Source organism: Thamnophis sirtalis, unplaced genomic scaffold, assembly GCF_051295495.1.
Source record: "Thamnophis sirtalis isolate CommonGarterSnake01/CBP01778 unplaced genomic scaffold, rThaSir2_p1.2 scaffold_4, whole genome shotgun sequence".
NCBI lineage: Eukaryota > Metazoa > Chordata > Lepidosauria > Squamata > Natricidae > Thamnophis > Thamnophis sirtalis.
In genome coordinates, this window is record NW_028261384.1 from 112,478,838 (window position 1) to 112,495,295 (window position 16,458).

Here is a 16,458-nt window from a genome sequence, read left to right on the forward strand (position 1 = left end):
ATGTAGTGCCCAAACCTACAAGATTTGAAATATAGAAATATGAAATTTTATTAGGTTTTGTATGGTCCTTTGGATATTAAAGGAAAGGTTTATTCCGAAGCATATTTATATTTTATATGTTTTTCATAGTGGTTCATTAATGGGATAGTTTATTTGGCCAGATATCTTCTTTGAGTATATTGTAATTGGAATACCATTGCCCTGTTTGCCATGTAATATGCAAATTTTGAAACAAATTCTCAGCCCCAGCACATATATCAATTTTAACTAAATCATACATTCCTTCAAAATAATCTTGACTATTTCAAGATTAGGGTAAATTCTGCATTATATGCTTCCTACCAAAAGGATGTATGATGCCGACCTGGGAAGAATGAATAAACAAGTTGTGGGATTATGCTTTGATGTTTAAAACTGAATGACTTCTGGCCCATTGTTCTAACATCTGTAGTTATGAAACATTTTGAAAGGCTAGTGCTAGTCCAGCTGAAAACTATCACAGATCCACCATCAGCCCCTTTGCAATTTGTCTACCAATCAAATAGACTGACAGATGATTGAATTGAATTGAATTTATTGCATTTATATGCCGCCCTATTCCCGGTGGGACTCAGGGTGGCTCACAAATCGAAGGGAGGGAAATACAGACAAGGGAAAAGAAACAACACAACAAACAACTACAGAAAGAATTTAAAAACAATCAACAGCCACACAGTTTGAGCGGGGATGGGAACTCTTCAGCCCCAGGCCTGTCGGAACAGCCAGGCTTTAAGGGCTTTGCGGAAGGCCTGAAGGGTGGAGAGGGTCCAAAACTCCATGGGGAGCTCGTTCCAGAGGGCTAGAGGAGCCACAGAGAAGGCCCTCCTCTGGGTGGTAGCCAGGAGACATTGGCCGGTAGATGGAATTCGGAATTCTGATTAATATAATCAGATGTATCCATGTAGTGCCCAAACCTACAAGATTTGAAATATAGAAATATGAAATTTTATTAGGTTTTGTATTGAGGAGGCCTACTCTGTGGAATCTAATAGGTCTATTGGAGGTAATTGGCAGCAGGAAGTCTTTCAAGTACCCAGGTCCAATACCATGAAGGGCTTTATAAGTGACGACTAGCACCTTGAAGCGTATCCGGAGACCAATGGGCAGCCAGTGCAGCTCCCGGAGGATAGGTGTAACGTGGGTATACCGGGGTGCACCCACAATCGCTCGCACGGCTGCATTCTGGACAAGCTGAAGACTCCAAATGCTCTTCGGGGCTGCCCCATGTAGAGCGCATTGTAGTAGTCCAATCTTGAGGTCACAAGGGCATGAGTGAATGTTGCGAGTGCCTCCCGGTTCAGGTAGGGACACAATTGGTGCACCAGGCGAACCTGGGAAATGCCCCCCTGGTCACAGCCAACAAGTAATGTTGTACAGTCAGCTGTGGATCCAGGAGGACTCCCAAATTGCAAACCCTGTCTGAGGGGCGTACAATTTCACCCCCCAGCCTGAGAGATGGAATATCTGGCCAATTGTTGGGTGGAAAACACACAAGCCACTCGGTCTTGTCCGGATTGAGCGCAAGCTTGTTTACCCCCAACCAGACCCTGACAGCCTCCAGGCACTGGCACATCACATCAGCCACTTCACTGAGTTGGCACAGGGCGGACAGATACAACTGGGTATCGTCCATGTACTGATGGTATTTTATCCCATGCCGCCGGATGATCTCACCCAACGGCTTCATGTAGATATTAAACAGGAGGGGGGACAGGACCGAACCCTGTGGGACCCCATATTTCAGGGGACTAGGGGTCGACCTCTGCCCCCTGACCAACACCGACTGCGACCTGTCCGAGAGATAGGAGGAGAACCACCGAAGAACGGTGCCTCCCACCCCCACCTCTCGTAACCGTTGCAGAAGGATACCATGGTCTATGGTATCGAAGGCTGCTGAGAGGTCAAGAAGCACTAGGCTGGAGGAATAACCTCCACCCCTGGCTCTCCAGAGATCATCGGTCAGTACGACCAAAGCGGTTTCCATGCTGAAGCCAGGCCTGAATCCAGACTGAAAGGGATCCAGATAATCGGCTTCATCCAAGGACCGTCGGAGCTGAAAGGCCACCACTTTCTCAACAACCTTACCAACAAAGGGGAGCTTGGAGACTGGATGGTAGTTATTCAAAATGGCTGGATCCAGAGATGGCTTCTTCAGGAGGGGTCTCACCACCGCTGTCTTCAATGGTGGAGGAAAGAAGCCCTCCCAAAGGGAGGCATTCACCATCGCCTGGATCCAGCCCCGCGTCACCTCCTTGCTGTTCTTGACCAGCCAGGAGGGGCACGGGTCCAGTGCACATGTGGCGGCACTCACCGCTCCCATGGCCTTGTCCACTTCATCAGGAGTAACAAGTTGAAAGTCAGTCCAGAGATGTCGCTCAAGACCCTCCTCCGGTACCTCGGCTGGCTCTGCACAATTGGAGTCCAGGTCCATCCGAAGCCGAGCAACTTTATCAGCAAGAAATTGGACGTATTCCTCAGCTCTACCTCGCAAAGAATCACCTGTATCCCTCCCATTCAGGAGTGAGTGGGTTATCCTGGACAAGGCGGCTGGGCAAGACTCAGTGTATACAATCATAGTGGCAATGTGTATGTTTTTAGCAGTCCGGATTGCCAGAAGGTATGCTCTGATGTAGGATTTTAATATTGCTCGGTCTGACTCGGATTTACTGGACCTCCAGCAGTGCTCTAGGTGTCTCTTTTGGTGCTTCATCTCCCGGAGGTCCTCAGTAAACAAAGGAGCCTTCCTGGATCCACTGCCTCGGATTGGCCGTAAAGGCGCAATCCGGTTGAGAGCCTCCAACGCTGCTGAGTTCCAAGCAGCAACCAAGGTCTCCGCCAGACTGTGGACGAGAGTATCAGGAACAACGCCAAGTGCTGTCTGAAAGCCTTGAGGGTCCATAAGGCACCTGGGGTGGAACCACCTAATCGGTTCCTCTTCCCTACAGTGGGGGATTGGCCTCTGAAAGTCAAGCCTCAGTAGGAAGTGGTCCGACCATGACAGGGGCAAGATCTCACTACCCCTCAAACCAAGATCACAACTCCACTGCTCCGAGAGAAATACGAGGTCGAGCGTGTGACCCGCTGAGTGAGTCGGGCCCCGAATTATTTGGGTCAAGCCCATGGCTGTCATGGAAGCCATGAACTCCTGCGCTCCATCAGAGTGCTCGCCGAGAGAAGGCAAATTAAAGTCCCCCAGCACCATAAGCCTGGGGAACTCAACTGCCAGCTCGGCTACTGACTCGAGGAGTGAGGGGAGGGCTGTTGGGAGGCAGGTACATTAGCAACAGACCCACTTGACCTTCAAGGTCCACCTTCACCAACAAGGACTCACACCCGACAAGCTCCGGAGCAGGGATCCTACGAGGAACTAGAGACTTTCAGATAACAATAGCCACTCCCCCCCTTCTCTGGGGTCGCAGCTGATGAAGCACCTGAAAACCCTCTGGGCACATCTCAGTGAGGGGGACTCCTCCCTCCGGGCCCAGCCAGGTTTCAGTAATACATGCCAGGTCTGCCCTCTTGTCTAAAATTAGGTCCTGGACGAGGGGAGCCTTGTGAACCACAGACCTGGCATTTAGCAACAACAGCCTGAGACCAGGGTCCTGATTACTCACCCCATCTGGCCTTGGAGTGGGACTAGTAGGGCCAGAAGAAGGGATCTCTGTGACGTAGCGAACCCTCCTTCTCCAGTAATGGCTAGCCCTAAAGTCCCCGCCATGTCTGCCCCTCCCTGTTAAGACCGTAATGTTCCAGCCCACTCCCGTGTCCGTGGTCCCTCCACCCACCCCCATAGCCCCCGCATTCCCCGGCAGGCCCTTTGAATCAGTCATCCTGAGGTTGGGAATAGGCCCAGGCCCCCCTGACACTTCTGCGGAGCACTCAGTGTGGGGGATACCCAGTTTCACTCCCAGTCCTCTGATACAAACCCTCACGCAACCCCCACAGAAATTTAAAAAATACAACAGTATAATAGAAAAAGGGATTACACTATGTTAAAAGAGGTGGGAAAATTCACTCACAAACATCCACATAGACGCTACATATGAAAAAAAAGAAGAAATTGCGCAGATATTAAAGGAGATGTTGATCTTGGGCGAGTAAGTCCGTACGTAAGATCGTAAGTTCATGGATCAAAAACACAGTAGGCCAGTCGAAGACGATGAGCTACAAAGGAGATAGGGTGTCCTCTTTCTCCAATAATGTGATAGAAGAAAAGTAATGGTCCAGATGGCTAAAATAGGGTTCCTGGGATGGTAACAGGCAGTGATAGTCATAGTCCAGGGACAAAGGTGTAGAACTGGGAGTCCAACGGGTGTGGTCCATAAGCGTGAACTGGGGGAGCCAGCTAGCGCAGATGAAAAAGATGGTAAAGAGAGAAGCCCCCCCCCAGCCACAGAAAGGGGCAAACCGGTGGGGGGGCTTGCCGTAGCGGAAAGTCTGATCAGATGGGGGTGGGGGCGCCCAAAGGGGCAGCAGTAATAACAAGTAACAATAGTTGCCCACCTCTCTCCGGCGCCACACAAACCAGTAACCCCCCCCTTGAAGGCGGAGGACCAGCTGATCTAATTCTGCAAGTCCCAGAGGCTCTCACAAATGCCATAAGGTGGAGAAATGGTCATTGCAGTTCAAAAAGCGCTGAGGGGGGGAGAGTTCAGGAGGGCCATAATGGCGGCCGCAAGCTAGCCGCTCGATCACCCTAGGCGCCATCCAGGTTGACCACCCCCTCACCAAGTCCACACTGACAAAACAGACCAAAAATTCTCTTACGCTCCCCAAAACCGCCAGATCTTTCAGGCCTCCCGAATCCCCAAGGTCTCTAAGGTCTCTAAAACAAGAGCAAAGGACCCGCCACTGCAAGAAGCTGTCCGGAACGGCGCCGTCAACGCGCCACCGCCATCTTCGCCCCCGGATTGAAAGAGGTCTTCAAGGCAGCTGCGGTAATACAAGCTAGGAACCAGCCAAAAGCAGCCCCACTCTAGCCGGTCATCTGGCTGGGTCCCCTGCAACATCCTCTACCTGCTGCTGGGGGCGCCGCCAGAATAATCGCTGGGCAAACGGTCTTTTCCAGTGCTTTCATTCCGCCTGCCAGCTAGAGCTGAAAACGCCGGCAGCCATCTGGAACTTGCACATGCGCAAATCTATATCTATATCTATATCTATCTATGATACTATTAATACAGCTCTGCACTACATCCTACAATATCTTGAATCTCCAAAGTCCTATGCAAGAATCCTCTTTGTACAGCAGCTCAGCATTCAATACCATCATTCCAGATATTCTTCTAACTAAACTAAATCAGCTAGTTGTATCTGACCACACTTGTAAATGGATTATAAGCTTCCTAACAGACAGGAAGCAGCAGTTGAAGCTAGGCAAAATCACATCAGATACCTGTGCAATTAGCACAGGAGCCCCTCCCACCCAGGGATGTGTGCTAGTTCCACTTCTCTTCTCTCTATATACTGGGTGTCTGCAACCCATGGCTCTGGAGATGCACATAGGTTTTTGGTCCCTCTGTTGCAGATCCATGGCCCCACTCATCTTCCTCCACTCCCTCACCTGGCTTGACAAAATAAGGGTATTTGCTGGGGATGGAGAAGTGGCCGTGGCTGAGTCTTGGTGTCTGACTCTTGTGGAGCTTCTTCCAGCCATTGTTGGTGCTGGGCATGCCTCTGTTGCTTGAGGAAATGCGCAACCTGCTCTCTGTCCTGAGATAATGGCTTTATCCACCTGTAACTGACACCAGCCTTGCTAACACAATGGCTGACTGTGTGGAAATGGGATCTGGGAGGAGGGACGTAGGAAAGGGAGATGGGCCAGTAGCGCCTAGCCACAGCTTTAAGAGGTTCAAGGCTGCCCCTGTTGAACCTTGCATACCCCCCTGGGGGTCAGGCTCGGAGTAAGCCATCCCCAAAGATGCTCACTCATCAGCCAATCTTCCCCTCTTTCTATCTTTCACTCTGTCTCTGTTTCTGTTTCTGTTTCTGTCTCTGTCTCTGTCTCTGTCTCTGTCTCTGTCTCTGTCTCTGTCTCTGTCTCTGTTTCTGTTTCTGTTTCTGTCTCTGTCTCTGTCTCTGTCTCTGTCTCTGTCTCTGTCTCTGTATGTCTCTGTCTGTCTGTCTGTCTCTCTCTCTTTGTCTGACAATCTCTCTGTCTCTGTCTCTCTCTGTGTGTCTGTCTGTCTGACTCTGTCTCTGTGTCTCTCTCTCTCACCCTGTCTCTCTCTTTTGTGCTCTCTCTCCCTCCCTCCCTCCCTCTGTGTGTGTGTGTGCATGTGTGTGTGTGTGTTTGTGTGTTTATCTTCTTTCTGGGAAAGCTGTGTCTGGGCTAAGCCAGCAAGCTCTCCTTGGGATGCTTCAGTAATTATTTTATTTCTTCTTTTTGGAAATTCAGGCTGGGTGAGGAACGATTGCCAGCCATAGCAGAGGCTTCCATTTGGGTGACCCTCTCCCTCCTTCTCCACTCATGATCCCATGGCCAGGTATCACAGGCCAGAAGGGTATGCACACACAGGGAGATCCTCCTCAAGTGGAATGAAGATGGAGGTGGGGTGGGTGAGCACTCACTTAAGGAGGATCTCTTGGCAAGTAAACAACCTCCTGGCCCCACCTCAGCCAGCCAGGGAGTTGCCAGAGGAGAAGAAGGAGGGTCACCTGAAGGGAAGCATCCACTGTAGCTGCCAATCATTTCTCACCCAGCCCATATTTCCAAAAAGAAGAGGGTCATGAGAGGAGAATGAGAGGGAGGAGGAGGGTCATTGGAGGCTTAGTGCAGGAGCGCCACAGTTGTGCATAAGGCAGCCTTTGCTTTCTGCCCCTTTTAGCTGGAGCTCGTGCCCTCCATGCTTGGCTGAAGACCTGCAGGTGATTGGGGAATGACATGGCAAGACAATCTCCAGAGTCTTAGTGCAGGGGAAAAGCTGTGACATTTTATGTCCTTAAGTGAGCAGCCGGCCACCCCACTCATACCTTTGGTGTGTTTGAGGAATATTTCTCCATATGTGCATACCCTCCTCACCCCGACACAGCCAGCCAGGGAGTTGCAAGAGGAGAAGGACACACACACACACACACACATATAGAGAGAGTGATACACAGTGTGATATACAGAGGGAAGGACAGAGAGGGGAAGATAGGGAGAGTGGGAGAGAGAGATACAGAGGGAGAGAGATACAGAGAGAGAAGGGGAGGAGAGAGAGAGGAGATTTTCAATTTCAATTTCAATTTCAATTTAATAAAATTTGTATGCCGCCCAATCCCTTGGGACTCTGGGCGGCTTACAGACAAGATAAAAAGCATTTAAAAATTTAAAGATAAAAAAATACAATTGTTAAAATTACACACCATCCATTCTGTCTAAGTGGGGTTGGAAATTGCTCAACAGCCCCAGGCCTACTGGAAGAGCCAGGTCTTAGTGGCTTTACGGAAGGCCGGGAGGGTGGTAAGGGTCTGGATCACTATGGGTAGATCGTTCCACAGGGCTGGCACAGCTACAGACAAGGCCCTCCCCCAGGGGGCTGCTAGCTGGCATTGTCCGGTCGACGGTACCTGGAGGAGGCCCAACCTGTGAGATCTTGTTGGTCGTTGGGAGGTATGTGGCAGGAGGCGGTCTCTCAGGTAGCCAGGTCCTAAACCATGTAGGGCTTTAAAAGTAATGACTAGCACCTTGAAGAGCGTTCGGAGACCAATAGGGAGCCAGTGCAGCTCGCGGAGGATGGGTGTAACATGGGTGTATCTAGGTACACCCAGTATCGCTCACGCGGCTGCATTCTGGACCAACTACAGTCTTCAAACACTCTTCAGGGGCAGCCCCATGTAGAGCGCGTTACAGTAATCCAGTCTTGAGGTGATGAGGTCATGAGTGACCATTCAAAGTGCCTCCCGGTCCAGGTAGGGTTGCCACTGGTGCACCAGGCGAACCTGGGCAAAAGCCCCCCTGGTCACAGCCGACATATGGTGTTCTAATGTCAGCTGCGGGTCCAGGAGGACACCCAAATTGCGGGCCCTCTCTGAGGGGTGTATAATTTCACCCCCAGGTTAAAAGGTGGAATGTCTGGACTATCCTTGGGAGGCAACATCAATAGCCACTCGGTCTCGTCTGGATTGAGTGCAAGCTTGTTCGCTCCCATCCAGACCTTGACAGCCTCCAGGCACTGGCACATCACTTTCACTGCTTTGCTGAGTTGGCATGGGGCGGACAGATACAATTGAGTATCGTCCGCATATTGATGGTATTTGATCCTGTACCAGCGTATGATCTCACCCAGCAGCTTCATGTCGCTGGGTGAGATCATGTTAAATAAGAGGGCAGACAGGACCGAACCCTGCAGCACCACATATTTGAGGGGCCTAGGGGTTGATCTCTGTCCTTCAACCAACACCGACTGCAACCTGTCCGAGAGGTAGGAGGAGAACCACCGTAAGACGGTGCCTCCCACTCCCCGTGACCCGACAAAAGCATGCATGACAAAAGCGTGCCGACACAACCGCATCGCTAAAACCGTGACGTCATCACTGCGCCGACAACAGCGCGGTGACAGAAGGGCGCTTTACAACAGCGCGGCGACAGAAAGCTGATTTAAGTTAAGGTAAGGGTTAGGTTTAGGGTTAGGTTTTGGTTTAGGTTTAGGGTTAGGTTTAGGGTTAGGTTTAGGGTTAGGTTTAGGGTTAGGATTAGGGTTAGGTTTAGGGTTAGGTTTAGGGTTAGGTTTAGGGTTAGGTTTAGGGTTAGGTTTAGGGTTAGGTTTAGGGTTAGGTTTAGGGTTAGGGTTAGGGTTAGGGTTAGGGTTAGGGTTAGAGTTAGGGTTAGGGTTAGGGTTAGGGTTAGAGTTAGGGTTAGGGTTAGGATTAGGGTTAGGATTAGGGTTAGGTTTAGGGTTAGCGTTATGTTTAGGGTTAGGTTTAGGGTTAGGTTTAGGGTTAGGGTTAGCTTTTGAATGCTAGTAAAAGCATTTTGCTGAGCGCTTCAGAAGGCGCAGATTTCCCCTCCGCGGTTATGTCGGCACGTTAGGGTCGCATTTTGCTTAGCACTTCGGATGGCGCGGATTTGCCCTCCACGGTTATGTCGGCACGGAAAAGGGCTTTGCGGTTTTGTCGGTGAACCCCACTCCCACCTCCCGTAACCGTCGCAGAAGGATACCATGGTCGATGATATCGAAGGCTGCTGAGAGGTCAAGAAGCACTAGGATGGAGGAATGTCCTCTATCCCTGGCCCGCCAAAGATCATCGATCAGCGTGACCAAAGCAGTTTCGGTGCTGTAACCAGGCCTGAAACCTGACTGAAAAGGATCCAGATAATCTGCTTCATCCAAGGTCCGTCGGAGTTGAAAGGCCACCACCTTCTCCACAACCTTCCCTACGAATGGGAGGTTGGAGACTGGGCAATAGTTGTTTAAGATGGCTGGATCCAGGGAAGGCTTCTTAAGGAGGGGTCTCATTACTGCATCCTTTAGAGGGTGCGGGAAGGATCCCTCCTGGAGAGAGGTGTTAACAATCCTCTGGAGCCAGCCACGTGTCACCTCCCTGCTGGTCGAGACCAGCCAGGAGGGACACGGGTCAAGTAAACAGGTGGAGGCAGTCACTGCTCCCATGGCCTTGTCCACTTCCTCAGGAGTGACAAGTTGAAACTCACTCCACGAAATCTGATCAAGACCCTCCCCCGGCATCTCGGCTGGTACTGTCCAAGTGGAGTCCAGGTCCGTCCGAATCCGAGTGATTTTATCCGACAGAAACTGAACAAACTCCTCTACCCTGTAAGGGTTCACCCGCATCCCTCCCTTTCAAGAGGGAGCGGGCTATCCTAAACAGGGTGGCTGGGTGAGATTCTGCGGATGCAATAAGAGCAGAAAAATGGGCACATTTTGCTGCCCATATTGCCACTAGATAAGTCCTAATAAAGGCTCTTAATTGTGTTCGGTCAGATTCGGAGTTACTAGCCCTCCAGCGTCGCTCTAGGCGTTTCTTTTGGCGCTTCATCTCCCGGAGTTCCTCGGTAAACCAAGGAGCCCTCCTGGATCCACAGAGAGGCTGTAAAAGCACAATCCAGCTTAGAGCCTCCGCCGCCACTGTATTCCAAGCAGCGACCAAGGACTCCACCGGACTGTGGGCCAGGGAGTCAGGTATCTCACCAAGCGCCGTCTGAAATCCCATAGGGTCCATCAGGCGCCTGGGGCGGAACCACCTAATCGGTTTCCCCTCCCTACAGTGGGGGATTGGTTTCTGAAAGTTAAGCCACAATAGGAAGTGATCTGACCATTACAAGGGCAAGATCTCAATGCCCTTCAAATATAGGTCACGTCACCACTGCTCTGAGAGAAACACGAGGTCGAGCGTGTGACCTGCTGTATGAGTCGGACCCTGAATTACCTGGGTCAAGTCCATGGCTGTCATGGAAGCCATGAACTCCTGTGCTCCATCAGAGTGTTCACCGAGCGACGGCAGGTTGAAATCCCCCAGCACTATAAGCCTTGGGAACTCAACCGCCAGTTCGGCTACTGACTCAAGGAGCACAGGCAGGGCTGTTGTAACGCAGTTGGGAGGTAGGTACATTAGAAACAGACCCACTTGACCCCCAAGGTCCAACTTCATCAGAAGGGACTCACACCCGACAGTCTCCAGAGCAGGGATCCTATGAGGAACTAGTGACTCTCAGATGATGACTACCACTCCCCCACCCCTTTACTGGCATCGCGGCTGGTGGAGCACCTGAAACCCTGCTGGGCATATTTCAGTGAGGGGGACTCCTCCCTCATGGCCCAGCCAGGTTTCAGTAATACATGCCAGGTCTGCCCCCTCGTCTAATATTAGCTCCCGGACGAGGGGAGCTTTATGACCATAGACCTGGCATTTAGCAACAGCAGCCTGAGACCAGGGCCCTGAAAACTCTCGCCATCTGGTCCTGGAGTGGAGCTATCAGGACTGGAAGGAGGAATCGCTGTGACTTAGCAAACCCTCCTTTCCCAGTAATGGCTAGCTCTCTAACTCCCATCAAACCTGCCTCTCCCAACTATGACCGGGATGCACCGGCCGATCCCCGCACCCGTAGACCCCTCTTCCCCTCCTATAGCCTTCTGCTACTGCACTCAGTGGAGGGGGCTCCAGGCCACACTCTCAATCCCCTCATACGTGTCAACCAAGCATTCTCCGCAAACATACCCCACTACAGTTTAAAAGATACAACAATATAATATAATATATAATATAATAAATATGTTATTATATAACAATATAATAAAAATAATTATACTAATTTAAAAGAAGGTGGGTTCATTCATTCACAGGCATGCACATACACTCCACATACAGAGAAGAAAAAAAGGGGGGTGCGCAAGTATTAAAATTGATGTTAAAATTGTGCAAGTAAGGTCTCTGGATCGTGGGGTAGGGACACAAAGGTCAAGTCGATGACAAAGGGATGCAAAGGAAAGAGTTCGTCTTCTCTTCTCTCCCAGGTAGTATAGTAAAGGGAGGCAGAGGTCTGGGTGGTTGAGGTGATGCCTCTAGAGTAGTAATAGGTAGTAGTGGTCGTGATAGAGAAGACAGGATTATATGTTTGGAAATTCAGGGGTCCAAAAACCAAAGTCCAAAGTCCATACACAGTCCAAAGTTCATAAACACTCAAATGGTCATAAGCTAGGAGAGCCAGGTGGTAAGAGTAATAGAGCAGAAAGCCACAAAAGGGCAAAGGAGAGGCCATAGCATGGAGAGAGAGAGAGATACAGACAGAAGAGGAAGATGGACAAGATAAGGAGTTGGGGAGAGAGAGAGAGAGAGAGGGAGGGAGGGAGAGAGAGGGAGAAAGAGGGAGAAAGAGAAATAGGGGGAGGGAGGTTGTGAACAAGAAAAAGATGAGATGAAGAGAGGGTGAGGGAGAAAGACATGAGAGAGAGGGGGAGGCAGTGAAAAAGAAAGAAATGAGAGGGAGGGAGAGGGAAATGTAGAGAGAGGGAGAAAGAGATAGATGGTATAGGGAGAAAGAAGGAGAAAGAGAGATGGGGAGAGGGAGAGAGGAAGGAGAGAGAGAAAGATACCTGTTTCTCATAGAAAATAAAACATGGAGAATCATAAAACCTGTCATGTGACTCAGTGGGAGTTAGGGACATCGAATTGGCCATGACCACTCAGTTTTGTGGCCCCCTTTGTTTTGTTTTCTGTGGGAAACAGGTACAAATAGCTCGTTGAGTGTTTAAGGTTTCAGAATCTTGATATATACCAATGACGGCTCTCAAAAGATCCCTGTGTGAAAGTACTGAAGTTTGCAGATGATACAACAGTGATTGGTCTAATTCAAGACAACGACTTATTTGCATTCAAATGGGATGTTGAATAACTAACCTTGTGGTGTGACCGGAACAATCTTGAACTAAACACACTTAAAACCATAGAAATGGTGGTAGATTTAACTACCAACCTGCCTTCCATTGTGGACCTGTGTTCTGACCCCCCTCTTCATACACCAAAGCACGCCGAGACACAGATACTTCAAGGATTTATTAACACACAGACTAGACCTTGGCAGCAATCCAGCACAGACCAGATCTTGGCAGCAATCCAGCCTGCCCAGGTAGCCACGATAGCTTCTCTAGCTCTAGTAAATACGTTGATTCCTATGACGAGCTTGTGGAAAGCCATTCCTTTTATAGTTTTGAGAGGAGCCTAATTACCATCAGCTGAGTTCAATTATCTCCTGTAACTGTGTAACTGTTCTTTACGCCTATTAGCCCTTCATTGCTGAGCAACCAGGACCAACTCCCTTCTCTCCTACCCACTGCTCCAATGCATGACGTCAGGATCACACTCCCTTGTCTCCTCCCCACTGCTCCAAGGCTTGACTTTGGGAGCACGCTCCCTTTGGCTCTCACCGCTGCTCCAGGCCTCAGGCGCCTCTTGGTGGCCAACAAGCCTCTCTGCTCAGAGTCAGAACCCTGTTCAGGGTCCTCCACATCTTCCAGAGCCGACTCATAGGGCCACTCACTGTCGGAGTCTGGTGGCAGCTCCAATGGCTCCTGCTGGGCCACAATATACCTGTATACTGCATGAGTCAAAAAGAGAGCTGTGAAAATATCTATGGACCCCTCACATCCTGGACATAAATTGTTTCAACTTCTACCCTCAAAATGACACTATAGGCAGGGTTGGGCTGCTATGGGTTTGGCTGGATTTTGAAAAACGTATAGCTAACATTATGGCTGATTCAGAGAACATCCAAATCCCACCCTTGGCTGGTCCCCTCCCAGGAGTCTCCATGTGGCCGATTTTGGATGAGAGGTAAGTGCAGAGGCTGTGTAGAGGCTCAGGGAAGGGGAAAACTGGCTTCATAGAAGCTCTGGAAGGCCAGAAATGAGTCCGTTTCTGACCTCCGGAGTGCCTCCAGGGACTGGGGGAAGGCGTTTTTGTCCTCCGAGAAACTCGAGAAAAACCTCAGGAACCTGGGATGGAGGGGCAAAAACGCCCCCACCATAGTGCAGGAAGGCAACTAGGCCACACCCACCATGTCCATGTCCACCCAGAAACTGAGCAGAGACCCTGTTGCTGAAATTTTTGGAGCCCATCCCTGGCTATAGGACACTGAACACCAGAACAATTAGACACAAGGACAGTTTTTTTCCTGAAGGCCACCACTTTGCTCAACAACTAATTCCCACAACACTGTCAAACTATTTACTGGGATTGTATTCTTCTTCTCATTTCTTCCTATTACCCAACTCTTCCCCCTTACAGTAATTAAATACACGCTTCAAGCACTTTTCTCAGGAGAGATGTGCAAAATATCGAGAATTGGAGAGGTCTTTATTATTTCCCCAATAGTCCAAACTATAGGTTCCTTATTCGACTTAACTTTTAGAAAGTCAGCCTATTGAAAATGCTTTTGCCTACCTTCAAAATATAATTTGTTGAATAGTGTGTAGAGACCTATCATTTGAAGCATTTCTTTTGTAATCCCCATTTCATATTCCAAGCTATTTTGTCTCTAATTCATTCTCAATAGTTTCTGTATTTTTTCCCTCTTTTTCCTCCGCCTCTCCCTATTTGTTTTTCTAATGTTCATAAATGGGAGGATATATTTTGTAAGACATACACTGAGAAATTTTCTTCCTTTGCACTGATTTTCAGATCACTGTTAGATAAAGGAATTTATTTTTAGCATGTGGCGAGAATCATAGAAGAAACCTGAATAAGTGGGAGATTTATTGACTTTAAGACCTAGTTGTTTACTCTATCATCCATCTTTTTCTGGATTGAAATCGTCAACATTAGGATGGAATGGATGGCACTGGCCCTTCTTGTGTTCCTGTTCTGTATCCCATGCAAAACATATGCTATCAATTGTAGCATAACTGATGACCCTCTTCCTATAGCCCATCAATTTGCTCAGGCAGGGAATATTATTTTGGGGGCAATTGTGTCTCAAGCCTTCTTTTTTCACAACAGTCCCTCCTTTACAGAAGATCCTTCTCACACATTGATCAATGAAGTGATGTAAGGAATTCTATTTTTTTCTTCTCTTCAGACCAGTAAGTGCAAAATAATTGGGTGAAAATGAGTTAGGCAGCAGGATTATAAGTTTTTTCATACCCACAATGTCATGAGAAATTTGCTATTAATTAGTTTTCTCTCTTTTTGAAGTGTAAGAAGTTGGCCACTGAGTAGAAAACTCCATGTACCTTCATACACTGCACAAAGTCCATATATGATTCTTCTGATGTTCAATTTGTGATTCATAAAGCATTTGTAATATTTTATGATAATTAGTCAGAAGGTCAGGTGAATAATAGCAGTGCTTCTACCTATCTTCAAAATATCATTTGTTGAATAGTTTTAGAGAAGTTGTATTTGAAGCCTTGGTATTCCAATCCTCATGTAATATTGTAGTATTGCCTGGATAAGAGTAATACAAAGCACCTATACTCTCTCTGTGTGCTGATTAGATTACCTCTGATGACCAAATGTATCTTTACCATGTGGAGATATCATGGAAGGGAAAGTAAACACATAGAAGGTTTATTAAGTCTCAGATATGGTAACCTATGCAGAATTTTAGTTCAAAGTCAATGAGGGAAATCATCTCACTTTTCTTTCACTGAAAACTCACGGTGAAAAAGGAATAATCTGTTTGGAGAAAACATTTCACTATTGTGTTAATTATCTTAGTGGCCTTAGGAAAATATTGTGTATAGGAAAATATGTCTTTTCTTGGATGGGAATGGTCAACAATGATTATGAGGATAACAGAATAAGAGAGAGGAAAGGGACCTTGATGTCCCTTCTATGCTATACCATTTGAGACAAATCATTGTCCAATTTCGTCTTAAAAACCTCCAGTGTTGGAGCATCTCAACTGATGGAGTAAGCTGTGATGGAGCACCCACTGATGAACTGTTGCAGCTATGAATAATTTTTTCCCTTAATTCTAGTGTGGTTCTCTCTATGATTTGTTTCCATGTATTTGTTCTTATCCTGTTTTCTCTGGTGCTTTGGAGAATAGGTTGACCCCCTCTTTTTTGTGGCAGCGCCTTGAATGGATAATATGATGATGTTATCCATTCAATTGTGTTCATTCTTGGTCTTTCTCTGGGCCAAGTCTCTCCACAACTTCAGGTCTTGTGCTACTTCTCTGACTTTTTCTATGATCTGGCTGGTGTTGTCAACAATAGAATGAGAATGCTAGCAATGTTGCTCCTTGTGCTCCTGTTCTTCATTATGTGCAAAACACATTGATTGTACCAGATCTGTTGGGAAAGAAGATTCTTTAATAAGGCTACATGTTAGATAGGAAGCATAACATTTAGAAATAGATTCAAAGTACCGGTACATTTCCTGTATATAAACTGTAAACTGTTTCTTTCCAAAAAATAAAGTTTGGGAGGAAATAAATAAAAGAGAACTTTCTTTGTTTGGAGAAATTGTTCTGTCACCTCAAGGCAGGAACAAGTGTTGCTTTCTTGCAGTTACTTCAGGCACCCTTCTGAAGTGACATTATGTTTTTCCCTGAATACTTGCAATGCATTGTAACCTTTTTTTAAAGAGTGTGCTCATTTCAGTTTTCAGGATTTCTTTCACCTATTACTGCTGAGTTTCGACACCAATATCTTGAAGAGCAAAAACAATGATTAGGGGACTAGAGACTAAAACGTATAAAGAATGGTTGCTGGAACTGAGTTTATTTACTCTGATGAAAAGAAGGACTAGGGGACACATGATAGCAGTGTTCCAATATATAAAGGGCTGCCCCAAATAAGAGGAAGTCAAGCTATTCTCCAAAGCACTTGAGGAAGGACAAGAAGCAATGGATGGAAAATAATCAAGGAGAGAAGCAACCTAGAACTAAGGAGAAATTTCCTGACAGAATTATTCTATTCTATTCTATTCTATTCTATTCTATTCTATTCTATTCTATTCAAAAAAATTTATTGCAGTTCT

At 47.8% G+C, this 16,458-nt stretch overlaps 1 pseudogene; it reads right to left on the reverse strand.

Moving 5' to 3' along the window:
* Nucleotides 1-9,756: 9,756 nt before the first annotated feature.
* Nucleotides 9,757-14,999, reverse strand: LOC148046235 (uncharacterized; annotated as a pseudogene).
* Between the last annotated feature and the right edge of the window lie 1,459 nt (nucleotides 15,000-16,458).